Here is a 27,842-nt window from a genome sequence, read left to right on the forward strand (position 1 = left end):
AGGCAGTAAGGGGCAGACTGTGGACTAGAATTCAGGTTTTTTTGTGTCCAAGGACAGGGTTTCTCCCCTGGGCTGTGTGGTCTCCCCAGAGGGCCTCCAACTCTGCCCCCTACCCTGCCCTAATCCAGAAGAAACCTACAAAGGCCTTGGCAAAACACTTAGCAGATAGGCCCTGATCCACATCAGAGATAACATTTTCTCTGACACAGGAGATAGGACTGTCCCCAATTCCTCCCACAGTATTTGCTGTCACACCACTCCTGTCTCTTCCTCCCAAGAGGGTGTGCATATCTGAATGCAAGTGATGCAAATCTGAACGCAAACTTCAGCACTCTATGATTTTTTTAAACCAAATAAACAGCAGGAGGTCTCACAGGGAATGATGACAACTCTGAGGGGATGACCTTCCCAGAGCAGTGTTTTCTGCCTCTGCTCCCGGGGCTGGTGCTGGGCCCTTAAGGCTCTGATTAGCCATTGCCAGAGCCCAAAATGACAAATGCCTCGCATTTTCCTTTGACCCTTGGGTTATTGTGCACCGGGAGCAATCACGGCTCACCAAATTCTGATTTTCACATTAGATTAATGTGCAATCTCACTCCAGATTTCTACCAGGGGTTTGCCTGCCATGCACCCTTGCAAAGTTCCTGCTGTGCATGGCCACGTGGAGATAGTAGAATACCACTAGGAGTAGGAAGGGGTGAGATAAGAGGACCACAGAGCCTTTGGGCCTATCTAAATGGGGTCAAAACTTAAAAAAAAAAAAATTGTGAATCCTGGCCTCTAGAGCATAATCCAGCCCCCTGACTTTGTGGAGCTGGCTTATAATTGGTAGCTCTCTCCCATGAGGAGGGGAGCAGCAGTGCCCTCAGCTCCCTGTGGTATGGCATGGATGTGTCCCTGGGGGTCAGCTCCAAGACCGCCTCCTGACCCAAGAGGCCAGAGGGCACAGGCTCAGTCCCTCATGCTTTGCTGGCCGTTTTCACCATGTTAGGTGTCCCAGTCAACAGACCCTGTGCCTGAAAGAGTAGCAAATTGTGTTTTTACCCTCAACCCTGGAAAGTCCTTGGACTGATTCCTCTCTGCAGGTCCTGGAAGCTTATGGTATGATTCAGGGCATTGCCCTCAACATCTGCAACCTCTACTCACTCTGCTGAGGGGCACATGGCTACCAGGGGCCTTAACGCTGCTGGCATGAGCAACCTCTTCTGAAGGTACCAGGCCAACGTGGCCACCCCAGGAACTGGTTGGTGAGGTGGGATGGGAGACAGTGAGTGCTGTGCCCTGTAGTCTGGAGATAATTATTAGAGGTAATGCTTTTCTCCACCTTTGCAACTAGTCCAATACAGCATCATCTCTTTTTTTTTTTTATGTTCTTTCTTATTTTATTCTTTCTGACAGAGTTTTGAAAAGAATCTTGCTCCAGAAGAATGTTTTTCCCCCTTGGATCGTTTTTAACAAAATCCAAGAACAGAATGAAGAACTTGGGCTGATTATTATTATTTTTTAACATCTTTATTGGAGATAATTGCTTTACAATGGTGTGTTACTTTCTGTTTTATAACAAGGTGAATCAGTTATACACATAAAGTTATGGAACGCTTCACGAATTTGCGTGTCATCCTTGCGCAGGGACCATGCTAATCTTCTCTGTATCGTTCCAATTTTAGTATACGTGCTGCTGAAGCGAGCGCCACCATCATCTCTTGCCTGGACTATTATATCCTTCTACTTTGAAGATTCCTGCTGCCCTCCACCCCTTTGCTCTCCTGTAGTCTTCGTCTTGCAGTAACCTTTTAAAACTAAGGTCAGCTCACATGCTCAGCTCAAAATCTTCTATGGCTTCTCTTCTTACTAGGATGAAAGCCAAAGTCCTCATCTACCATGGCTGACAGGGCCCCACAATTCTGGCTCCTCTCTGACCTCTTTTTCTGTTACTCCTCCTCTCCCACTGCTCAGCCTCAGCTACAGACTCAGGGACTTTGTACTTTCTGGTCTCCTGCCTGGAACCCTCAGCCACCAGATGTCTGTGTGGTTTCCTCCCTCACTTCTTTCAGGTCTCTGCTCAGACCCTTTATCAGAGAGGTCTCCCCAAACAAAAAGAGCTGCTACCACCTCCCCAACCTTCCCACCTCTGTCACTCCAGCACCTTATTCTGCTCCATTTCTTTTCATAGCACTTAGACTGCTCAACATTATTTCCTTAGTAGTATTGTTTATCACAACCCCCTGTTTAAATGCAAAATCAATGACTGCAGGAACTTTGCTTTTTTGCTGCTATATTCCCAACACCTGGCACATAGGAGGCACTTAAAAACTATTTGTTGGGGGGACTTCCCTGGTGGCACAGTGGTTAAGAATCTGCCTGCCAATTCAGGGGACACGAGTTCAATCCCTGCAACTAAGCCCGTGTGCCACAACTACTGAGCCTGCACTCTAGAGCCCATGAGCCACAACTACTGAAGCCTGCGCGCCTAGAGCCCGTGCTCTGCAACAAGAGAAGCCACCACAATAAGCCTGTGCACCGCAACAAAGAGTAGCCCCCGCTCACCACAACTACAGAAAGCCCGTGTGTACAAACGAAGACGAACGCAACCAAAAATAATAAATAAATAAAATTGATTCTTTAAAAAACAAAACAAAACAATTTGTTGGGGACTTCCCTGGTGGCGCAGTGGATAAAACTCCACGCTCTCAATGCAGGGGGCTTGGGTTCGATCCCTGGTCAGGGAACTAGATCCCACATGCATGCTGCAACTAAGAGTTCACATGCCACAACTAAGGAGCCCTGGAGCCACAACTAAGGAGCCTGCCTGCTGCAAGTAAGACCTGGTGCAACCAAATAAATAAATATTAAAAAAAAAAGCTTACCTAGGGCAGCCTTGGACTGTGGACAGCATGGTCTGAGCCTGAAAGAGATCAGAATGTGAGGTGCTCAGGATGGTGGGAATGGGGGAACAGGCAGCACTTCCCCAGGGTCCCCTGACCAGGACAGGTGTGTCCTTGGGATCCTTACTTCTTGGGACTATCACGTAGTGATGGTAAGAGAGGAAGACGTGCAAAGTGGCCTGGCTGCCCCTCCTCTCTCTGTCCTGCCTTCTCCAGGTAACTCTCCCTGACAACTCCCATTTGGAGTACAGGGTGGACCAGGGGCTGCTGTGGAAGTCAGAACATTTCCAGACAGAAAGGACTTTGAGATCATCAGGCCAACTCTTCTGTTTTACAGAGAAGGATTCTAGAGAGAGAGAAGGACTTAGTCTGCATGGGAAGGGGATGAGCAGAATTACAGAAGGGGCTCAGGGCTGTAGAGCATGGGACGAGCTTGTGGGATCCCAAAATAGCATCTCTATGAGGTTCACCAAGTATTGGGGGACTGGCATGGAAAATGGGATGGTGGGAGGGAATATCTGAGGCTTTCAACCCCATAACCCCTTCCATACTCTCTGCTTCCAGCCTCCTGACGGCCCCATTTCTGGGGTGCCTGAATGTATCCAGGCCAGGCCGTACCACATACCTGTAGCTGAGCCACACCCTCAACTCCCTCCCTGCCTAGGAACTGTGCAGGTAAGCCCGAGGAGATCTAGCAGCCACTGGCAGAGGCACGAGAGCGTGGATATGACCTCCCAAGATTGGGGGGCCTTCTTGGGGAGAGGTAGGGCAGAGATAGCTGACACTAAGATGTAGGGTAGGGCAGGCTGTTGGTTCACTACTATGATCCCAGCACCTGTAACAGTGCCTGGAACGTGTGGTGCTCCAAGGACAATGGTGTTTCAAGGACAAAGGACAACCCTGCCTGAAAAAGTTTCAGCGTTACACATCCTACTGGACTCTAATCACCATGTTGCGATGGGTACGAAATTCCTGAGCCCACCTGGGCTACGAGACCTGTTCCTCTCTCGTCCCAAATAAGGAAAGGCATCTGCCCCATCCCACTCCCACTCTAAAGAAGGAAGGTATATGTGCCTCGACCAATCAGAAAACAAAAATTTCACCTCGGACCGTTTCCTTGTTCTAGGGCTATAAAAACTGACTAATAGCACGTGTTCGGGGTTGGCTCTCCCAGACTACTAGGAAGTCGGCCTGCTGTCCTGGCAGCGACCATTCCCTCTAATAAATTCTAACCTCTTTACATTCTGCTTTGTGTCTGGAAATTCTTTTCCAACCCGCGTTCGGACCACGACAGAATACAGTAAACACTCAAATATTTGTTGAAAGAGGAAATGGATGAGGGAGAGGCACCTGTTGCAATTGGAAGAAGATGGGATGGAGGTGGGGGTCCTAGAACCTAGGCCCTAGGGAAACCATCGTTATCCTGGGAGAGTGGACAGGCCCATATCTACAGGCAACTTTTTGCTGAATAAGAGGCAAGGCTGAAAAGGGGCTCCAGGAATCCCAGTTCCCAGTTTCCTGGAGTAGACGCCGGATGTCTGGACATCCTCAGCTGCTTCTGCCTGCAGCGCCCAGGCTTGCCCTCAGTACCAGATGCAGTATATGGACATGGTCCCTTTCCCCTGGGAGCTGCTGCAGAATGACCTCTGAGCCCTTGTCTATAAAGGGGGCAGTGACCTAGCTTACAACTTCGTGGGTGGGGAGAGGTCTGTGGAGGCCCTGAAGCAGCCAGTGAGGACGTGATGCCCCAGGGGAAGGGTGGACTCCGGGTGGCCAGGGTGGGGGCGGGATGGCTGCAGCCCTTTCTTCTCCCAGAAGTCAACAGTCAGAGGAAGAGTCACTTCCCAGGCAGCTCTAAGTGGGTGCTGTTGCTGGATACCTTCTGCCTGGGAGAAGAACCCTCTGGAGAAGGAGGACGGAAGAAGATCAAAGCCCAAGTATTTCAAAAACAAAGAAGACCTTGGCCCTCCAGCTGTCTAAACCTGAACTCCTGGGAGGAGACATCACAGGGAGGAGAGATAACTTCTTTCCAAAAGAAATTTATTAGCATTTAAATGTGCCCCAATCCCTCTATCTTAAAAAGTACAAACCCTCCTTTGCCCTCCAGCTACAGCTCTCCTCAGCAGCCTGATCCCATCTGGCTCAAACCCCCTCTCAGCCACAGAAAAGGTCCCACAGCCCAAGGCCTTGTCAACCTCTTCCCTGCTTGACTGCTCAAACACATTGGGTCCCTCAGTCCTCTGGCTTGTGTGACTTCACTCAGCCTCCAGCAGTCCTCAGGCCTCCTGGGTTGGGCTGTTTCCCAGCATGCTGGAGACTCTTCCCTCCTCAACCAGGAGCCTGAGCACAGCTCTTCTCAGGGCCCCGAGGCCTCTGCTCTCTGAAGGCTCCCCCAGGGCAACCGGCTTGTCAGTGCCTCCATCAGCAGTTCTGGCTCTCAGCCGCCCAGAGCTTTAGCCCACGGCCTGAATGTGTGAAACACATTCACCTTCAAATTGAACTCACTGTCTCTGCCTCCACACCTGCTCCTCCAGTCTCCCTGCATCAAGAGGCGGAGTTGAGGTGGGAGGAAGGAGGTGCCCAAGGGCAGACAATTCTTCACTTTTTCTCCCTCACCTTTCACACTCCATCGGTTGCCAAAGTCCACTTTGCTCCATTCCCATGGCCAGCACCTCCCCTGGACTCCTGCGGTAGCCTCCTGGCTAGTCTCCCAGCAACTTCTCTGGCTGGACACCAGTACTTGCTTCACGCAACAGCCAGTGTGACCTTCAAACAGTGCAAATATGAGCACAACAGCTGTTCCATCCAACCCTTCAAAGGCTCCCAGAGCCCTTAGGATAAAGGGCTGAGCACAGAGGCTTAAATGGTCCTCTGGCTGCCTCTCTAGGCTCCAACCTTCCTGGTCTTTTAATTCTTCAAAGATGCCAGTATCATCTCGGTGAGGCTTAGCTCTTTGCTGGAATGTACTCCCTTTCTGCCACTCTGTTTAGAGAACTCCTACTCCCTTTCACATCCTTAGAGAGTCCTTGAATCCCCGGACTGGGTTGCAGGCTCCCCAAAACTCCCTATGTTCCCCCTTTGTTAACATTTATCACATCTGTGATTCTTTGACAGTTGGCTGCTCTGCTAGTCTGAGCAGATGATCATGAGCAACGTCAACCTGCACAGACACCTGAAGTGCCTATTCTGCTCTGAGCTATGTTCCAGGACACAGCTGTTGTTTAATCAATGATTATCTGTTGAAGAAATGAGGGTTCTGCCCTGGTGGTGGAGGGGTGTGTGTGATGTATTGGGAGGTAAGGCCTTTGGGCGGTGATTAGGTCATAAGGGTGGAACCCTCATGAATGAGATTAATGCTTTTATAAAAGGGATGCCAGAGAACTCCCTTGCTTCTTCTACCATGTGAGGTTACAGCAAGATGTACATCTATGAATGAGGAAGTGGGCTCTGGGCTCTCCCCAGACACTGAATCTGCTGGTGCCTTTATCTTGGGCTTCCCAGCCTCCAGAACTGTGAGGAATAAATTTCTGTTTTTATAAGCTACTGGGTCTACAGTATTTTGTTATAGCAGCTTGAATGACATTATTCCAAACACTTTCTTTTTTACTTGAACCTGGAGTCTGTCCTTTCTTTCACCATCTGTGACTACTCTAAAACCACAGGGCTACAATGACAAATATGGGCCTAGCCTCATCCTCAGGTCAGTGAATGAGGCTAATTAGCCTCAGATTTTTGGGGTTGAAATGGGCCTCCGTAGAGATTCCCCAATATTTTATTCCAAAGATGTTTGCTTATTATTTTCCCTACGGGTTCTGAATTTTGGAAGATTTTTGCCTACCAAATATGATGAGCTAATTAATGATAGCTGCTGTAGCTTCTGGGGGGGGGCGTAGTGTGGGGAAGGACAAATATTTGATTTTCTTTTTTTTTTCTCGGTACGCGGGCCTCTCACTGTTGTGGCCTCTCCCGTTGCGGAGCAAGGCTCCGGACACGCAGGATCAGCGGCCATGGCTCACGGGCCCAGCCGCTCCGCGGCATGTGGGATCTTCCCAGACCGGGGCACGAACCCGTGCCCCCTGCATCGGCAGGCGGACTCTCAACCACTGTGCCACCAGGGAAGCCCAAGAGGCCCCCAATATATTTGAATTCAGGGATTCTTGGTCATGAAAAGTCCTTTTCAGGCCAGTGTGGGTGGCTAGTAAGCTTACCTTTTGGGGTTCAGGGAAGGGGTACTGTTTTAAGCTACATATCCTGAAAGAATTCCAGCAAAAGTATTTCTCCTGGATCAGCTTCCAGCATTTAGATTATTGACCTATTCATTCTATAGGTAACATACAGGCTTGAATTGTTCACTAATGATTTCCTGGTCTGTCTTTTGCTCCTCCAAAGAGTGACTGTAAACATATTAAAGACAGAGGCCTCTTTTTCTCAGACTTCCAAGACTCTGTACTGTATTTGGAAGAGATTAAATGTCTGATGGACTTAATAACCTAGAGAAGGAAGTATGGAATGGTCAAGAGGAATTTGGAAGGGGAGTTCCCTGGTTGGTCCAGTGGTTAGAATTCTGGGTTTTCACTGCTGAGGCCCTGGTTCAATCCCTGGTTGGGGAACTAAGATCCTGCAAGCCGGGAGGTGTGGCCCTCCACCCTAAAAAAAGGAATTTGGAAGACAATGCTCAACTCATTGCCCCCTCCCACCTTCAGTTGAGGATACCTTGTAAGTTTACCCCTCTAAGATGACAGTAGAGACAGGTTTTAGGTAAACCATGTTAAGTGTAAGTTGGGGGCTGAGGAGCTGAGACAGTGCCCAGAGAAGTCTGTAGTACTAAACGAGAGCTATCTGCCAAGGCAGGGGCCCAGATGGGCGGAGAATGAAGAGTAATCAGGGAGGACACAGAAAGTTACGGCAGAGTCATACAGACTCTGTCCAGCTCAGAAGAATTCCATCAATAATCCTAAAGTCCGCGAATCTGTCTAAAGCCCAGGTAGGATTCTCAGACCTGCTCTAACTTGTTTGCAAGCATCCACTCAGTGCTAAACTAACCATGAACCAGAGGAGATGCTTTGTGGCTTTTCCTTTTTCCTCTTAGCTTCTTCCCTGTTCTCTCATGAAAAGAGAGACAGGGATAAATAACCTTAAAAAAAAGTCAGGAGTTTCCTACACAGTCTTGGGACAAAATCCCGTATTAAAGAGAGAATCTAGGGACTTCCCTGGTGGCACAGTAGGTAAGAATCCACCTGCCAATGCAGGGGACACAGGTTCGATCCCCAGTCCAGGAAGATACCACATGCCGTGGAGCAACTAAGCCCGTGCACCACAACTACTAAGCCTGCGCTCTAGAGCCCGTGAGCCACAATTACTGAGCCTACGTGCCACAACTACTGAAGCCCACGCGCCTAGAGCCTGTGTTCAGCAACAAGAGAAGCCACCGCAATGAGAAGCCTGCGCACGACTACGAAGAGTAGCCCCCCTCGCCGCAACTAGAGCGAGCCCGCACGCAGCAACGAAGACCCAACGCATCCAAAAATAAATAAAATTTTTAAAAAAAGAGAGAATCTAAAAATTCAAATGTAAACTCAGCTGGAAAACACCAAACTCACAGCAGTATTTTCAGAATCTGTCTCACTCATTTATAACACCCTATCAGACGATGCATCACATTTTTTGGCTTGGAAAGTATCTGATCACTACGGACCACTGAACATGACAGTTGGGAGATCACCTAGGCACGGGGGTTTCCAAACAAAGGCTTAGAGGACAGTGGCTGGGAATGTAAGCCCTGAAGTCAGAGAGCTTGGGTTTCAAGGCTTGCTTTGCCATTGACTAGGTATGTGACCTTGGGCAAGTGACTTACCTCTCTAAGCTTCAGTTTTATGATCTGTAAAATGGGGTCCCTACGCTACAGGGTCTTGAGGTGTGGATGAGATAAAGCATGTAAAGTTTTACTTTTAGAGTATATTAGTTGATTAATAAACCTATGTGCACATAAGAATTCCAGGACCACACAGTAAGTCTTTGGCTTCCTAGGAGTCCACAGAACACACTTTGGGAGCCAAATCCAATATCCTCAGAATAGTAAAGAGGGAAAAAGAAGTGCAGGGAGGGGAAATGACTTTCCCAAGGTTACACAGAAAGTTAGGGGCACAGCCTGGTTCGGGGCCTGGGTTTCTGAATTCCTCAATGGGCTTTCTGCAATGTGCCTCCCTGGTCATCCTCCCATCAGGGTAGAGCCACCAAAGTCATACCAAAGCCTGGGTGCCCAGGGAGCCATAAGGTTTGCTTAGGCATTGCTGATGGTCTGGAAGGAGATCAGAATTTAGCTTTAGGCTGTCAGTCAGTTGCTTTGGATAAGACAGTCAAAACTACTATAAACTGGGAACTCCCTGGTGGTCCAGTGGTTAGGACTCCATGCTTCCACTGCAGGGGGAATGGGTTCGATCCCTTGTCAGGGAACTAAGATCCCGCATGCTGTCCAATGCAGCCAAAACACAACAAAACAAAACAAAACTACTGTAAATTGAAGTTACTGACTCTCTGACAAATGGGACTGAAAAACAAGAACACTGAATAAAAAGGCCTTGTATCTCTTCTTCATTCAAGCACCAAACATTTTATAACACAGTTTGCACAGATCTCAACCTCTCAAAGTCCTTTGTGTTCTAGGTATTTTTGCCTCCACCCCAAGCCAATTCAATAAGGTTTTTGTTTCCTAACACTTAGATTTCCCTCTCCAGGCTATTTTGGGAAACAAAAGAGTTTGTATAGTTCTTCTAGAGCATGGGAAGCACAGTTAATTGGGGGTGAAGGATTGGAAGAAGGCTGAGGAAAGAGGCCAGGTGAGTAATTAACAGCTGGTAAAAATATCCTATTTCTAAATATGTTTGAACCCCAGAACACATAATTGCTAAGTTACAAGGTGATGCCTTTGTGATAGTCTCTAGTAAACTAGTTTGTCTGGGCATGATTTCCAACTATGTCTTTCAGTAAAGTGAAAAAAGTACACTAAGTTATCTCCATTAACCCTTCCAATTTGTAAACATTCTATGAGTCTCTCTCTTTTCTAGCAGGGATAGAAGCCACCCAGAATTCTTGACCACACACAGTTGAAGGACTTTGATCTCCAGGCTATTTATTGTGCAAATCCTGCAAGTACTAGGCTAAGTCCCCAAGGCACGTCAAATCCTAGCAGTGGTGTTGGTGTAGCTGGGGGTGAGGATGGGGCGTGGGAGGGCGGCACTGGCAGTGGGCAGAAGGGTCTCCCAGAGCAGCCTCAGTATAAAGACAGGCGGAAGTGGGGAAAGGCAACTCAGCTTTATTTCATTCAACTGACTTTAGGAGATTTATGTCTGAGACCTGATTTAGTTGTAGAATTACAGAATTGATCTTAGATAGTTGACCTCTATGGATGTCATTAGCTGTCTCCTTTTAAAAAAATTTTATTTTAAATTATACAAATAGAACATGAATACATCCTCTTTGCAAAAAGTTCAAATAATATAGTAATACACAAAACAAAAAGCAAAAGCTCCCTTTACCCTTCCTCATTCCACTCCCCTCCCTAGGGATAACAACTGGTGTCAGTTTGGGGAAAGGGTGTATCTTTTCAAATCTTTTTATGCATTTATTTATATGTAAATACAAATATAGTTATTTTCTCCTACACAAATGGTAACATACTGATTATACCATCAGTTTTTTTGTTTCGTTTGTTCTTTTTCTGCACTTAACTTTCAAATTTAACAATAAATCTTTGAATTATTCCATATCAGTACCCATAGACTACCTCACGGGTTTTAAAAACTCTGTAGTATTCCATTGTATAACAGTACCATACACTTATTTATCCTCTTCCCTATTGTGTCCAATCTTTTGGGACTCCATTAACAATGCATCAGTGAATATCTTTATATATTCATCTCTGTACAAATCTGCAATATTCACCTGTGGAATAAATTCCTAGACACTGGGTCAATGGGTCTGTGCATTTTCAGTTTTGATAAATTTGGCCAAAATTCTGCTATCCATAGAGGTTTTAGCAATTTTATACAGCAACAAGGTATAGAAGGGACTTATTCCTCATCCTTGGTCTGTTTAGGGGGCCTTCTATCACTAATATCATAATGTTTTAAGTCCATTTCTCCATTTCCTGATTTTTCAACATTTATTTGCTCACATGTCTACCATGTGCCAGGCACTGTGCTAGGTGCTGGGATACAGCCATGAACAGGACTGAAGCAACCCTTGCCCTTGCTGTATGTGGGGTCCCTGGGTATCCTACAGTTGTTTGAAATCACCACTCAGTAAATGTCTGCTGAAAGAGTTTGCCTCCAACCAAGGAATGGGCAGGTGTCAGTAAGTATTTCTAGGACGTTAGTGAAATAAGCCAGTCACAAAAAGACAAATTCTTCATGATTCCACCTATATGAGGTATGTAAAGTAGTCAAACTCTTAGAAAATAGAAGGGTGGTTGTCAAGGATTGGGAGGAGGAGATGGGGAGTTGTTTGATGGGCATACAGTTTCAGTTTTGCAAGATGAAAAAGTTCTAGAGATCAGTTGCACAATAATATGCATATAGTTTTAACACTACTATGCGGTACACTTAAAAACAGCTAAGATGGTAATTTTTATGCTATGTGTTTTTACCATAATTTTTTTTAAAGCATTTTTAGGCACAAAAGGTAGTATGAGAGAGATGGCTAGGAGACAAGCAACCCAGCATAGCCTCAGGACGGGGTGATGAGGATACATTTTTTTCAAAACTTAAAAGAGCCACCAGCCAACACTTCCTTCCACTCCTCCCACACTCAGCTAGGAACACGTGACCACAAAATCTTTAAAAAAATGTTTCTCTATTCTTTCTCCCGAGAGCAAAGGGCGTAAGTATTCTTTCTGATACCAATTGCAGGGACTAAGCCAAAGAGAGACTGAGCTTCCTACCTCTCTGTAAAGAGTCCCTTCTTCAACAGGCAGAACTAGATGGGAAAGTTCTCTTGACGAAAGTGAGGCAGGCTAGGACCAAACGAGAACCTGGGGGACTACGTTCTCCAGCACGCATTACTCCTCCTAGGGCGCAGTCAGTGACGGAAGAACTCGCACTACGTTTGCGACAGGAACGGGGAGGGGGGAACTACATATCCCAGGATGCAAAAGCGCCACCACTCTAGTTACAGGCTGGCTTGCTTTCTGGGAGCTGGCGTTCCCCGCCAAATGGACAAGAAGGGTGGGGGTGGGGAAATGTTTAAGATTGGGAAGCCCGGTGGTCTACCAGACTTGACACTTCGAAAGAGGAAGGAGAGTATCGGAAGGCTGTTTTTCCCTCTCAGAGTAGTGCCAGCGCAAGGTGGCGAGGATTTAAGGGCCCTCTCCTTTATTTATTGTTTCTCAGAGGCAATGCCAGGCCCCCATTGGTCGACGACCTCGAGGGCAGGTGGGAAGTCCGTAAAACCCCAAATCGAAGTTAGCTGCGTCTCTCCATTGGCCCTCGCCTCGAGCGCAGGCGCAAGGGCTCCTACTCCCGTCCCTGGGGACTGGTGAGCGGCAATTGGCCAAAGCCCGCGAAGTAGGAGTCTGGATTGGTAGTTGCTAGCAAGAGCCTGGTTTCTTCCTTGACTTCTGCAAGTGATAGTGTGTGATTGGTTTAAATCCGCGGGCACCCGTCGGTGATTGGGCAGGAGCCACGGGCGGGGTACGATCATTGGCTGGTGCTGGGGCCCTACCTCCTCGGGCGGGCAGCGAATGATGAAATGGGAACGGGGAGGGGAAAGGCCGCGACGTGAGCGCGCGACCTCCGGCGCCATTTTGTAGAGAAACAAGCGGAGTTAACCGAAGAGGGGTCGAGGAGAGCCGGAGTCGGGGACCCAGGAGTTTCCTGTGTCCAGCGCCGTCGGAGCCGCCTGAGGTGAGGTGGGCTGGGGTCGGGTGCTGGGGCCGGCGGGCGGTGTCAGCTACGGAAAGCGGGTGCCGGTGCGGGAAGGACCGGGGGTGGTCCCGGGGCCACTGGGAGCGTTTCCCGGCGCTCCGCTGTGTGAGGGGCAGTCGGGACGGGGAAGTGGAGAGGCGAGAGAAGGCGGACTCTCTCCCCTCGGCTGTAGAGTCTTTGGGCTCTGAAGAGAAGAGGCCGAGGCGAAGGCTCCATAAAGCGGAGGGCAGAGCGCGGGATGAGACCCGGGATGGCCCCCGGTCCGGGCCTGGAGGCTCTGAGGGCGGCGGTGGCGGCAGGTGGGGCGGCTGGGCCTCGCTTCGCGCGGACTGCACCCTTCTCAGACTCCCACGAGCTCCTCAACTGCCGGATGGGTGCAGCGGGCATCGGCCCCGGAGGCCTAGCTCCGAGGGCGAGGGGCCCGTGTTTGGAGTACAGGCTCCCAGTTTCTCTGGGCGGACCTGGAACTGCCAGTCCCCTCCCCCGCCCCCAGCACGTTGTCAAATCCCGGGTGTTTCGGGTGTCCGCAGGTGGGAGGGGCGGGCGGGAGAGAGCACTTCCTCATTACTTCTTGCCACAGGTTTTGTTCCACTCGCGCGCCCGGGCGCTGTCTCCAAAGTCGGCCCCCATCCACCGGGCCCAGTGTCTGTGCTGTAGTGGCGGTTCCGCTCATCCGTAGGCAGTGCCCGCTTCCTAGCCGAGCACTTGTAGGCCTCAGCGCTGGTGGCAGAGAGACTTACTACAGGTCTTACTAGAGGGTTCCGTGAGGCCAAACGCACAGGTGTTCTTTTTCAGTACCACCCCCTCTGTAGATTTCACACCACCGGGCTCCCACAGAGGAGTACCCTCACTAGGATGAAGCTTTAATGCTTAATGTCTGTGGTTTGGAAATGTTGTGTTTAAAGTAAACTTCGAGCAGAAACTTGGCCCCTTGAAGTCATTCAAATATCACAGTTTTTAGGGCTCTAATAAAAAGTATTTTTTTCCTGAAAGTGAGTAATAGCACTTAGTCTCCCTCTTTCTCTAAAATTCGATTGCCTTGGGGAGTTTATTTGACCAGTTAATAATTGAGTGAGTGTAGTTTATTACCGTTTGCGAAAAAAATTATGAACATTTGCCTCATGACAATCCGTTTGATAGGAGTTAGGGATACACGGATGAAAAAATGGTTGGACACGTACAAAATCAGGAAATAGGTCAAACAGAATAAGAACAAACTTGTTTGTGTAGAAGTATTTGGGTTTAATGTGCTCAGGTTGACATTCCTACCCATCCAGAGATTGGCAGTGTAGTATTTTAGCTATTAATAAGATATATGGTATCAGTTTAAATAATCCTGTTGTAGGACACTGCAGATTGTTACCTTGTCTGAGGAGAAAATGAGCTGATGATACATAAAGTTTTAGACATATAGTTGTGCTTTGACTGAAAAGGTCCCATGATGATAAAACTTGTTTAGAGAGTTGGTCTCTTTTCAACAAGTGGGGGCCCAAGTCCTTCCGTGGAAACTTAAGTCTAGAATCAAGGCACCAAGATTTGACCATCAATAACTGAAAGTATTACCCTTTCTTGCCTAAGATTGTAATCGTAGAAGTTTTAAGGCAGCCTTTTGTGGCATTATGGTGGAACAGAACTGAAACGCTTTTGGTTCCTAACTCACTCGAATGGATCTCTGGCTTAGCTTCTTTCTTTATGGTCTCTTAAATTTCTACTGGGGTTTTAAATCCCAATCTCTTTAATATGGATCTTTTCAGGCTAAGTACTGTGATGTTCTCCTAACTTTGGGTTAAGTCATTAAAAAAAAAAAGCAAAAACAATTGTGAGGACAGAAGAGGAAATGCTTCCTATTTCTTGACAGCATGTTTTAAGACTAATCTCAAATTATCCTTGCTTTTTCCAAGTATGTTTTTGGTTAGATTCTGATCTAGTTATGAAAAGCTTTCTTTTTAGCCAATTTAAATTTATGAACTTGAGTCTTTATTTCATTCTACCACGTAACAGATCTCTGGTACTCAATACCTTGGAAGAGAATTTATCACAATAATTTTAATTGAATGCTCAGATATTTCAAGACACTTATTTTTCATGAGAAGTTTATGATTCTTGAATTAACAAAAGTAGTACCTGCTATGAATTTGGTATATTCTTTTGTAAAAGAATAAAGCTGACTTTCAAGTCAGTTCATATTATTAGTTGAAGCATTTCTTAACCAGCCCTCTGATCAAACTGAACTTCCTGCTGGGAAGTTTCAAAATGGCATCCTACTGAGTCTTATTTTAAGACCTTATATAAAGAAAGATCCAGCAGTTCCTCTTCTGTTTGCTCACAGTTTTTCAGAAGCATGTTTCAAAGCTAAAATGGGCTCAAAACCTTTTGCACCCTATATGTACACAGTAGTTAATTTTACCGTACTTTTCATTCATACATTTGCAAGAATGTAGCAAAGCAAATAAAACAAATTATTCGTTGGAAAGCATTGTTTGAGAAGTCACTAATTAGAGGTGTAGACTTAATCTGAAATCCTGTGTTGAGATTTGAAGGAAATGCAGCCTTTGGGAGTGTGGAGCATAGGTTTAAGAAATGCATTTCTGGGGGAAAAATGCATTTCTGTCTTTAATGCTGGAAGGCTCAGGATATACCTCTAGGCTAAATTAAAATGTTGAATGAGATGTTAAACTGTCTGCAGGAGAGGTGTTGGTTTTATTGTTGTGCTTTTTGGGTTTTTTTTTGTTTTTTGGACTAATTATATGAAATGTAACATGGAATGAAAGCATATTGTGAAAGACACCATTTTATTGCTCTTAAACTTCATATTAAGAGCTCAGCATTTTCCCTTTCAGATAATTAGTTTGAAATTTTGTCACCTTGGATTTAGAGCTCTTAGTTTTGAAATGCAGTGTTACTTTTAAATTTTTTGGTAGACTCATAAGAATAGTTACTCCTTTGTTTCAGACCTTGTCTTTTCTGCAGTAGCTTTCTAACTAATCTCCAGTATCTTTTCCCCATCATTTGTTTATTGGATTTCTTTATTACATAAGTAATATGTGAATATGTTCTAATTGTAAATGATTCTGGGAATACAGTTAATTCTTTACATTAATGCCAAATTGTCTACTAAATCATTGGTTTGAAACTAGGCATCCTATACGCCAAAGTTTTTCAAGTACCTTGGCCTGGAGCTTATTGTATAAGTATTGATCCCTCCCTACTATAGCAGTATATTACAACTTACACTTTAGTTAAATTTAAGACTGTTGCACAGTGGTTCCCAAATACATTTTTGCCCCTTTTATCTGGAATATCATCGTCTGTATCTACAAAAACATTATCCATCATTCCAGTTCATACTCAGATGTACTGTCTATAATCTTTTCCCTGACTTCCCTAAGCAAAATTGATTTCTTACATTCCTCTTGGCTAGTTTCACTTATCTTTACCATGTATTGCCTTATAAGTTGTCTCATTTTATAGTAGGTAAGAAGTCTCCCATCCTCCGAACATATACATACAGTTGCCCTGAATGGTAATTGAATAATACTTCATTTGTTACAGTTGGGTAGATTTATAGAACATGGTGTTCTTGGAAAACAGTACACTCTGGTTTTCTTTTGAGGACACAGACTGTTTTTCTTGGAGCTATATACTTATAATTCTGTTGACATCTTTTAGAAGGTTAAACTTTGAAATCTAGTCATACAGAATTATGGTGTCATCTGTAGGAAATTGAAGCCCAGGAAAGTGAGGTGACTTCCTTAAGTTTAATGTTAGACCAGGTTTTCCTACTCTAGCCTAATGGTGATTCTGTCTTTCCGTACTGCTATTCAGTACAAGAAAAAGTTCTGTGAATCTGATCATTCATCATAAAGGTGAGAATAATCTATGATCAACCACTTATTTTTGGAGGACAAGACACAAGATTTGAGTTTTTCATCTCTTCAGTGTGAAAATATAAAACTCTAGTCTGACAAAAAGATAGTCTTTTGCAATTATTGGGAATGGTCGTTACTTAACCTCAGTGTAATAAACTTGCATTTCCATTGAGGCCTTCAAAGGATGGAGCGACTTAAGTTTTAAAATGTTCTTCAGCACTGTAAATTGAATTGTGACAGATAATTTGAGTAAGTTTTCTTCCGGTGTAGTTACAGTTTTAAGATAAAGTAGTTCTAAGAAGGGTACTCTCTGTTATTATTTTTTAGTTATCTTAAATACATAGTGTATAGCTTTATAATTTTACACATGCTACTGGGAAGATGCTTCTGAATATTCAGTTGATTTCAGATCAAGAACTTGGTTCTTTTCTGATTTTGGAGTAAACATGCTTTTTGGGCTCTTTTCACTTTTTCAGTTTTTAAAAATGGATGGTTATTTGCTAATACTAACAGTTGTTTAAACTATGCTGATGTACAGATTGTAGTAATTCTTCTAGAATTGTGAAGTGCCTTCCCTGGCGATCCAGTGGTTAAGACTCTGTGCTTCCACTTCAGGGGTTGCGGGTTCAATCCCTGGTTGGGGAACTAAGATCCCACATGCTGAGTGGCCAAAAAATAAGTAAATAAGGTGAAATAAAATTGTGAAGCTATCCACACAAGGCTATTAAATGTGCTTTAAAAGTTACTATTAAGGTTCTGTTGCCTTTTTTTTGGCCACACCGCCCAGCATGTGGGTCTTAGTTCCCTGACCCCAGGGATCGAACCCGTGCCCCCTGCACTGGAAGTGCAGAGTCTTAACCACTGGACCACCAGGGAAGTCCCAGTCAACTCTTGATCCATTTGTTTTTATCCTTGGCAAAGCTTTCATTTCAAACCGATTTATTACCTGTTGACCATAATGTTCTTGAATATTTCCTTATCCCTTGCCAGCTGGGTTCTAAAAAAAAGTTTTACACTAGACCTTTCTAAGCCCAGTAATACATAATTTGGGGATGTCCTTGATTTGGATTACTCATATTAGTGCTTTTTGTTCTTTAGGTAATGAAGAGGTAAGTGTACCATGTATATATATCCACTGTTATGGCATGGATATTTTAGGAATATTCCTGTTCCCTTTTCAAACAGACAGTTACACCAAAGATTACAGAAGTTGAGGTTGTCTGTCCAAAGGTAAAATGTAAAAATTACTTGAAAGTATTTCATTTTGATTTTTGTCTTCTTCAATCAGTAAGCCCTCAAAGGATTCTGGCAACTGCAAAACGTTGGTATGGTAACTTACTTTAATATAGTAACCTTGTTTTGGGATATTTGTGTATAGCTTTGTAGGGTTCTTCTGTGTTTGGGTTTTAGTCACTAATTTCCTCTTAATGTGCTATTATCTACCTTGCTTTCTACCCTTGCTCCCCTGTAGTTTATTCTCAGTTCATCATCTGGAGTGATTCTTATATTTTTAAAAATTATATTGTGTCTTCTGCTCAAAACCACCCATTGATTCTCCATTTGTCTTTATTAAAAGCCAAAGAAAGTCCTTTTATCACCTACAGGATTTAGCCCTGCCCTATACCTCTTCATATGTTCCCCCTTCTCTCCAACTTACTCTCTTTACTCTCCCCCTCACTAAGTACTTCACCTACACTTGGCCTCCATGCTTTTTCTCACATATGCCATGTACTCTCTGAGGAAGCCTTTGCATTAACTGACAGTCCCTCTGTCTGGAACATTCTTCTCTCAGATATGTGCATGGCTAAACCCCTCAGCTCCTTAAAATTTCAAATACTACTTTCTCCATAAGGCTTACTCTGACCACCCTACTTTGCAATCTCCTCCCGCCCTCCTCACCCCCAGTGTGGTTCACCTTTACCCTTGCTATTTTTCCATAGTACTTAGTGTCTCTTGAAATGCTTGATAATTTTTTATGATTACTGTTTCTTTCCCCCATTGGGAATGCAGGGATGTATGCATGGCTGTTCACTGATGTATCTCAAATACCTGACACATAGTAAGTACTCAACAAGTATTTGACTAGGTTAATATACATAATAGTAGTGTGTAAACTGTTTCTCTGATAAGTTTTGGTAGCCACTTCACATTAGCCATATACTATTTCCTACCATTTGGTGGATTTAAGTTGTGCTTGGCTTTGTATTAACTTTGTGGGAAGCCAAACTTGAGGTGTTGGCATGTAGGGCCCACCTGCAGAAAGTGGATGCAAAAGCTGTTTTCTCAGTAAGGACACTATTGATGTTTGGGCAGAATAGTTTATTGGTGGTGCTGTCCTCCTTCCTTGCAAGATGTTTATTGCATCTCTAATTCTCATTGAATACCAGTGGCTCTCCCTTTCAAAACGCTTTTGGAGATGATATTGCCCTCTAGTTTATAAATACCAGTATAAATACCCTTTTGGGGTTCATATTTGTTGTCAGGGTTATTTTACTTAACTTTTATCCAACTATTGTTGGGGTAAGTCACAAGTTTACTTAAAATTATTTTAATTTTACAACAGCATATGTGAAAACACTACATATGGAAAAGGAATACCATATTTCACTGATTCTAAAAGAAATTTTTAACATTTTAACACCTCTGAAATTGGGATGTATCATGTCAGAAAAAAAACTGCCAAATAAAGTTTGTAAGTGATACATAAGATAGTGATGCTATCACAATTAAAGACAAACCAACCTGAAATGAGATTATGGAAAATTATCTCCGCCTTTGATGGGTGATGAAGGTAGAAGAAATTTACCAAACTTTGACTACATTTTGTTTTCTGTTAAGTCTAGTCAAATTGTATTTTAGGGACCTAGAAACTGAATATGGTATTGGACTTATTTAGCAGGGTTATGGAAAATTTTTGATGCCCTCAAAGCTGGTTGTTCGGTTGGGAGTGGTGGCAAAGAAGAGATAGGGAATAAACCCAAAGTATGTCCCCAGGCACTGATGAAAAGGATAATACACATGAAACAATAGAGAACAGTGTGATTAAATTTTAACAGTATGTGTCATGCATACTGAAGGGAAGGGAAGGTAGATCAGCACATCAACCTGTAGACAATCTGATGTGTTTGGAAGGTTTCAGAGGGGCTGGGGCTTGAGCTAGGCCCTGGTCTTATTACCTTATGGTTTTGTCCTCTTTATTTGCTTGCCTTCTGGTGACCACTAACGTCCCGGTCTTGAAGGTATTAGGGATCTCCTAGTTGGTAATTCTGATAATTTATAATAGTTTCTTTTTTTTTTTATACTGCCAAATGTATGTCATAAGATCTCTCCCCCATGGTTTTCATAGACCATTACGGATGTATTAGTTATCAGTTGCTGTACAACAAATGACCTCCAAATTTAGCTGTTTAAAGCTTCTTTGCTTTTTATTATTTCACAGGCACAACCTGGCTAGATGCTTCTGACTCAGTGTCTCTCACAAAGTTGCAGTGCAAGTATTCACAGGCCATACTCATCTCATGTCTGAAGGGTAGTGAGAAGGGTCTGAAGGGTACAAGCTTACTCATGTAGCAGTTGGCAGGTCTCAGATCCTTGCCGGCTATTGTTTGGGACATATCAGTTCTGTGCCACATTGCCCTCTCCACAGGGTTACTCACAACATGACTGCTTGCTTCTTTCTGTCAGAGCACAGGCTTGGAGAGAGGTAAACCAGACAGAAGTCAGTCTTCTTGTAACTTAATCTTGGAAATGGCTTTCTGTTCTCTTATTTTGAAGCCACGTTTAAGGTCCAGCCCACACTTAAGGGGAGCAGATTACTTAAAGGTGTAAGTAAATATTAGGCAGGGATCATTGGGGTTATTTTAGAGGCTGCCTACCACAGTGGACAAAGATTCTTCCTTGGAGCTCTCTTAGGGATGCTATCTGTTTCTAGGTTTTACTTATTACCATTAAGAAGAGAACTCTCCTTGGTTTCTGATATTAATCACTGTTTCTTCCACCTCTCTGTCCACTCTTTATTTCCCTTTTTGACTTCCTTTGTTTTTTTCTTATTGAAGTATAGTTGATTTACAATGTTATATGAGTTTCAGGTGTACAACGTAGTGATTCAATGTTTTTAGAGGTTATACTCTATTTAAAATTACTGTAAAATATTGGCTGTATTCCCTGTGCTGTACAATATATCCTTAGAGCTTATTTATTTTATACATAGTAGCTTGTACCTTTTAATCTCTTGCCCCTGTCTTGCCCCTTCTCCCATCCGTCTCCAACCTTTAACCACTAGTTTGTTCTGTCTGTGAATCTGTTTCTGTTTTGTTATATTCGTTTGTGTTTTTTTTAAGATTTCACATATAAGATAGCATACAGTATTTGTCTTTGACTCCACTAAGCATAATACCCTGTAGGTCCATCCACGTTGTTGCAAATGGCAGAATTTCTTTTTTTTTTTTTTGGTTGAGCCACATGGCATGTGGGATCTTAGCTCCCCGACCAGGGATTGAACCCACACCCCCAGCAGTGGGAGCATGGAGTCTTAACCACTGGACCACCAGGGAAGTCCCTCATTTTTTTTATTCCTGAGTAATAGTCCATTTTATATATGTGTGTATATAAATGGGCACATCTACTTTATATATTCCTCCGTTGATGGACACTTACATTGCTTCCATATCTTGGCTGTTATAAATAATGCTGCTATGTGCATTGAGGTGCATGTATCTTTTCGAACTAGTGTTTTAATTTTCTTCTGACATATACCTGGGAGTGGAATTGCTGGATCATATAGTAGTTCTGTATTTAGGGTTTTTTTTTTTTTTTTGGTAATATTTATTTATTTGGTTGTGCCAGGTCTTAGTTGCAGCTCCTGGGCTCCTTAGTTGTGGCACGCAGGCAGGCATGTGGGCTCCTTAGTTGCAGCATGCATGTGGAATCTAGTTCCCTGACCAGGGGTCGAACCGGGTCCCCGGCATTTGGGAGCTCAGAGTCTTAACCACTGCACACCAGGGAAGTCCCTGTTTTTAGTTTTTGAGTTCCTCTGTTTTGGGTTGTTTTTTTCACCTTCCCTTAAGTGCTAAGCTTCCTTAGGACTCTCTATAGCAGGGGTCCCCAACCCCTCCCCACCACACAGCAGGAGTTGAGTGGTGGGCAAGTGAGAGAAGCTTCATCTGCTTCTCCCCATCATAGCTCGCATTACCACCTGAACCTTTGCTCAAAATTACTGCCCGAACCATCCCCCCCGCCCCCCAGTAGAAAAATTGTCTTCCATAAAACTGGTCCCTGGTGCCAAAAAAGGTTGGGGAACTGCTACTCTATAGGCCCTCTCTTATTCTCATTTCTATAGTTCTCCCATGCTATCATCTATATGTTGATGACACTGAGATGTGTTATTAGCAGCCCACACTTTCCATGCTCCAGACTGTAAATCTAACTGCCCAGTGGATTTCATCTGTATGCTTTACTCAAGGCATGCCTCATTATCTTTCTTGCCCTTCACACTTTGTCTTCCTCAGTTGTTTCATGTCAGGAGTGAGTGGAACCCAGCTGCTTAGTCTGGAAAGGTGTGTTTGATTCCTTCTCTTTATTCACTTCTTTCCTTATTCTTCACAGTTTTAGAATCCTTGCAGTTCCCTCTTGAGTGCATTCACTTCTTTTTCCCACTGATAGTCTTTAATTTCTCTGTGACCTACTCTTCTTTCTCAGTGTTTCACATTGTCAAGAGTAACTTCTAAAAGTTTTCGCCCAATCATGTCTTCTTTTGGTAGGCAAAAGCAGGCTAGGGTTGTAACAAACAACCCCAAGGTATCAGTGGCTTAGCAAAGTAGACGTTTATACTCAGATAACTTTCCTCAGATAACTTTCATTGAGAGTGTTCATTTAGGTTACCTTCTATGCAGTAATTCAAGAACCGAGGCTCCTTCCATCTTTTGGTGCCACCCTCCTCTAGGTGTTAGGAGTTGTGTTCATAGCTGGTGCTTGGTGAAAGAACCAGAGGGTCGTGAGTAGGAGGTTTTATGGACCAGTGGCTGGTATCATATTTGGCCTACATTTCATTGGGTATAACTTAGTTTGTTGGCCACACCTGTGCAAGAGGCTGAGAAATATAGTCTAGCTGTTTATCCAGGAAGAGGAAACAGATTTGATGATTATCTAATCAGACTCTGCCACTTCCCTATTCCCTAAAACATATCTAAGGCAATCCAAATAGCTTCCAGGATTGTCTTTATGATAAAATGCAAAATTCTGAAATGGATTCTGCACATACTAGAGAAGAAACCCACAAAATGAGTCCCAGTTACCTTCAGAAGGCTTTTCCTCTTGGCTAGTAACAGGATGAGTGTGTGGGGGGGTCCCCCAGGACTACCATCCCCAGGTTCAGGTTCAGTCACTAGAAGGACTCACAGGACTTGGCATATGGTTGTACTCAGGGTTATGATTTATTACAGCAAAAGGATACAAAGCAAAATCAGGAAAGGGAAAATGCATGTGGGGTGGAGTCCAGAGAAAACTAGGCTCATTCTCCCAAGCATGAGCCTTTTCTAGTGCCTCTCCCAGTGGAGTCACACAGGACCTACTTAATTCCTCCAGCAATTGTGACAGCATATGTGTATGAAATGCCTCCTGGCAGGGAAGCTTATTAGAAACTCGGTGCCTAGGTTGGTCATGTAGGCACCTTCTGCCTACCACATAGCAAAATTCCAGGTTCCCAGAGGGAAAGCAGGTGTTCAACATAAACCACGTTTTTGGGTACAGTTTAGGCACAGTGAGCCACTCTTATTAGTTCTGGGAGTGGGAATTCGTTCTCTCAAAATCCAAATTCTGACACCGGCCAAGAGCCAACCTGGCAAGCCTTCCTAAGTATAGCAGCCTCAGGCCTTCTATGTTAAATTAACTCTTCTGCACAGTGACTGAGGTTCAGACCTCTATAGATTGGGATTCTGTATAGAGAACCTTAGAATATGCAAACAAACAAACTTTATTGACCTAAGTTTTCTTTTCTCTCTCTTTTTTTTTTTTTTTGGCTGCGTTGGGTCTTGGTTGCTGCGCGCGGGCTTTCTCTAGTTGCGGCGAGCTGGGGCTACTCTTTGTTGCAGTGTGCGGGCTTCTCATTGCGGTGGCTTCTCTTGTTGTGGAGCACGGGCTCTAGGTGCATGGGCTTCAGTAGTTGTGAGTGGGCTCAGTAGTTGTGGCTTGCGGGCTCTAGAGCGCAGGTTCGGTAGTTGTGGCACACAAGCTTAGGTGCTCCGTGGCATGTGAGATCTTCCCGGACCAGGGCTTGAACCCATGTTCCCTGCATTGGCAGGCAGATTCTTAACCACTGCACCACCAGGGAAGCCCTAAAATTGCTTTTCTATCAGTGGGGGAAAAAAGTTCAATTTCCTTTTCAGCTTCTTTCATCTAACTTTTCATTTATGGTTACTGTTTGTATCCTTCTAGATACTCTGCATATAAGGACATACATACAACATGTCACTTGCTTTTAAAAACCCTAATAGATATTTCCAACCTTTCTAGCTTTTTATTAGCGTTAAATGATATTCCATTTTATGATTTACTTAACCAGTGCCCTTTTGATGGATACCTAGGCAGTTCTCAGTTGATACATTTTAAACAGTTGGTCTGGGACTTCCCTGGTGGTCCAGTGGTAAAGAACCCACCTTGCAAAGCAGGGGACGTGGGTTGGATCCCTGGTCAGGGAACTAAGATCCCACATGCCTCGGGGCCACTGAGCTCGCAGGCCTCAACTAGGGAGTCTGTGTGCCGCAAACTACAGGGACCACATGCTCTGGAACCTGCGCACCACAACTACAGAGCCCATGCACCTTGGATCCTGCCCGCCACAACTAGAGAGAAAACCCACACGCCACGGAAGAGAAGCCCGCGCGCCGCAACAAAAGATCCTGCATGCCTCAACGGAAGATCCCACGTGCCGCAACTAAGACTCTAAGCAGCCAAAAAATAAATTAAATAAATAATAAAGTAAATCTTAAAAAAATAAAGAGTTGGTCATTTCCTGGATGAAAAAGAAATGAGTTAAAAGACAAAGTGCAGAGATGGGGGTTTAGGGACCTAAAGCTCTTACTATTCATCACTTTCTGTAAGGTTGGAGATATTTATATCAGGAAATGGCATTAAAAGTTAGGGACTTCCCTGGTGGCACAGTGGTTAAGAATTTGCCTGCCAAAGCAGGAGAACACAGGTTCGATCTCTGGTCTGGGAAGATCCCACATGCTGTGGAGCAGCTAAGCCGGCCTAAGCCAGTGTGCCACAACTACTAAGCCCACGTGCCTAGAGCCCATGCTCCGTAACAGAAGCCACTGCAGTGAGAAGCCTGCGCACCGCAATGAAGCAACTAGAGAAAGCCCGCGTGCAGCAACGAAGACTTAACACAGCCAAAAAAAAAACACAAAAAAGAACCCCAAAACAATTAGACTCTTTAAAATATTGATTTTGAAGTTATAATACAAGTTTTAAAAATCATACATCTATTGCTCTATTATCATGTCTTCACAACTGTATTAGTAGCTGCAAGTTAAACTTTAAAGTTGAGATAATATCTTCCTCAACGAGTTATCAGGTTTAAATAAACTAATATAGTTGACCCTTGAATAGCATGAGAGGTGGAGCACCAACAGCTTTGAAGTCAAAATTTCACGGGTAACTTTACAGTTGGCTCTTTTTATCCATAGATTCAAACAACTTTGGATATAGTACTGTATTGAAAAAATCCACGAATAAGTGGATCCTCTCATTTCAAACCCCTGTTTAAGGGTCAACTGTATGTAAAATGCTTAGAACAATTCTTGTATTTAAGTGTTTGTTGTGATTATGCTCCTATAAGTTATCCTATTATGTACACAGTAATTATAACTGAAATTTTAATAAGTGAGCCAACATTTTGGATGAATGGCTTGGAACTGTGCAGTGTAAATCTAGAGTCCCTGCCTCCTGGAGGAATATTAAATATCAGGGTATGTATTTTGTTTTAAGTTAGTGCTTAGTTGGTCATGAAGTTCTGTAGAAAATAGTGAGCTCTCTTAAAACCAAAGGAAGAAGTGGGACATCTGGGAAAATTAGTAATGGTTGCTTCTGGATGCTAGCGTACATACTTTTCCCTGATTTATATGGGCCATTAGTACTTTGCAACTTTGTCAATTATGGTAACAGTACCCACATGTGGCCTTTTTTTTTTTTGGCCACACCACAATGCATGTGGTATTTTAATTCCCCAACCAGGATGGAACCTGAGCCCCCTGCATTGGAAGCGTGGAGTCTTAACCACTGGACCGCCAGGGAAGTCCCTAATTTTATACTAAGATTAGTTAAAATTAAGTAAAATATTAAAAATTCAGTCACCCTAGCCACATTTCAAGTAGCCACATGTGGTTAGTAGCTGCCACATTGAACAGTGCTGTTGTGGAACATTTCCATAATTGGAGAAAATGAATGAGAAGAAGGCTCAACTCAGCTTCTTCTAATCAGGATGCTACTTTTAAGACTTGGGAATTTTCAAAGTCAGACTTTGGTATTAGTAGACCTCAGAATTCTATGTATTTTTAATACTGGAAGTTGGGGGTTCAATAAACTGATAGCCTTTGGTCTGGTCTATTTGGCTTCTTAAAGTACCTATTGGTACTTAAACCTAGAGCAAGTTAGGTGGTAACTATTAAGGTTGCTATGGGAAACCAAAGTGTCTTTAGACATGTCTTTGGTCCAGCTGAAAGAAATAAAGGGGAGAAAAAGGAATCAGTGGGAGGGGCTTTCCTTATCTTAGTAGCAAGAGGTTGCCTCAAGCTATACTTTTCTTAAACTAATCCCAGAGCTATTTGTAAAGTCAGTGGTTTTCTAACTTCAAAATGCATAAGAATCACCTCCAGAGTTTTTTGTTTTGTTTTGTTTGCGGTTCTGCAGGCCTCTCACTGTTGTGGCCTCTCGCGTTGCGGAGGCTCAGTTGCAGAGGCTCAGCCTGCGTAGAGTCAGCGGCCATGGCTCCCGGGCCCAGCCACTCCGCGGCATGTGGGATCTTCCCGGACCCAGGCACGAACCCGTGTCATCTGCATCGGCAGGCGGACTCTCAACCACTGCGCCACCAGGGAAGCCCACCTCCAGAGTTTAAAATGCAGTGTCCTGTTGTCTTTCCCTAAAGATTTTGACTCTTTTGGTGTAGGGTAATGCTTAGGAATCAGCATTTTATTTACTTTTAATTTTTTAATTATTTTTTTTTGGCCATGCTGCGTAGCTTGCAGGATCTTAGTTCCCTGACCAAGGATTGAACCCCTGCCCACGGCAGTGAAAGCTCAGAGTCCTAAACACTGGATAGCCAGGGAATTCCCAGGAATCAGCATTTTAAATACCTCTCTTTCTTCTCCCAGTTCTTATATACAGTTGCCTTAGTTGCAAGCATTACAGTAAATTCTGTATTCTGTTAAGCCCCTTGAGATCAGTGTTTACTTTTGTGTTTTCTATAGCATCTAAAGTTATGTACATGGTATATGGTTAGGCTCAAATGTTTGAATTAATAGGAGGGCCACCTCTAGCAGATGATTTTTATGGTACACTGGAGCGAAATGGAAAAGGAGCATTTGACATTTTGCATAATCCTGATAAAATAAGGGATGATAATAGTAAACTTTTTCAATTAAAAATATTTTCAAAGTTTAATGAATTTGAGCTTGTTTCTGTAATCAGGTTTATGTCGGTTTTATGCTTGAAAAGGCTACATACATTTTAACAATCTCCAAATTGTTGACAGTCATCATCAAAGAGAAGCCTCATTTGCATAAATAAATATGTGATACATTTAAAACATTTTTTCGAGCTTTTTTTTTCCCGAGCCTTTTTGCAGTACGCGGGCCTCTCACTGTTGGGCCTCTCCCGTTGCGGAGCACGCGCAGGCTCAGCGGTCATGGCTCACAGGCCCAGCCGCTCTGCGGCACGTGGGATCTTCCCGGACCGGGGCATGAACCCGTGTCCCCTGCATCGGCAGGCAGACTGTCAACTACTGCGCCACCAGGGAAGCCCAAGGCTCATCCTTTTTTATTGACAAAATGTAATACCTTTAGAAAAATGTGAATGTATTTTGAGCCCAACATTAAAAATGATGTGAAAGTAAAGATGAAGCTTTAATTTGAGAGTTTGTGTGCATAGCAGCATTGCAGCTGTCTTGGATGCCA

The 27,842-nt window shown here is 44.1% G+C and overlaps 1 protein-coding gene, 1 long non-coding RNA gene and 1 other non-coding gene across 10 annotated transcripts in view; 1 reads left to right on the top strand and 2 right to left on the bottom strand.

Moving 5' to 3' along the window:
* Window positions 1-12,733, bottom strand: part of LOC117309265 (uncharacterized) — a 38,286-nt gene extending 25,553 nt beyond the window's left edge. Inside the window, exons 1-3 of the long non-coding RNA XR_012327846.1 lie at window positions 12,603-12,733; window positions 11,824-12,498; window positions 2,868-2,905 (exon numbers count right to left, since the gene is read on the bottom strand). This is a non-coding gene — a long non-coding RNA (uncharacterized lncRNA). The remainder of the gene's footprint in view (window positions 1-2,867; window positions 2,906-11,823; window positions 12,499-12,602) is intronic.
* Window positions 1,585-1,691, bottom strand: LOC117309316 (U6 spliceosomal RNA). The gene has a single exon (XR_004523603.1). It is a non-coding gene; the product is annotated as a U6 spliceosomal RNA (small nuclear RNA).
* CNOT1 (CCR4-NOT transcription complex subunit 1) overlaps window positions 12,662-27,842 on the top strand; it is a 101,184-nt gene continuing 86,003 nt past the window's right edge. For all 8 annotated transcript variants that reach the window (XM_019935725.3, XM_019935728.3, XM_019935727.3 and 5 more), the window contains exon 1: window positions 12,662-12,784. The gene's annotated coding sequence lies outside the window, so the exon portion shown is untranslated. The remainder of the gene's footprint in view (window positions 12,785-27,842) is intronic.

Source organism: Tursiops truncatus, chromosome 19 (genome assembly GCF_011762595.2).
Source record: "Tursiops truncatus isolate mTurTru1 chromosome 19, mTurTru1.mat.Y, whole genome shotgun sequence".
In the NCBI taxonomy this organism is placed as follows: domain Eukaryota; kingdom Metazoa; phylum Chordata; class Mammalia; order Artiodactyla; family Delphinidae; genus Tursiops; species Tursiops truncatus.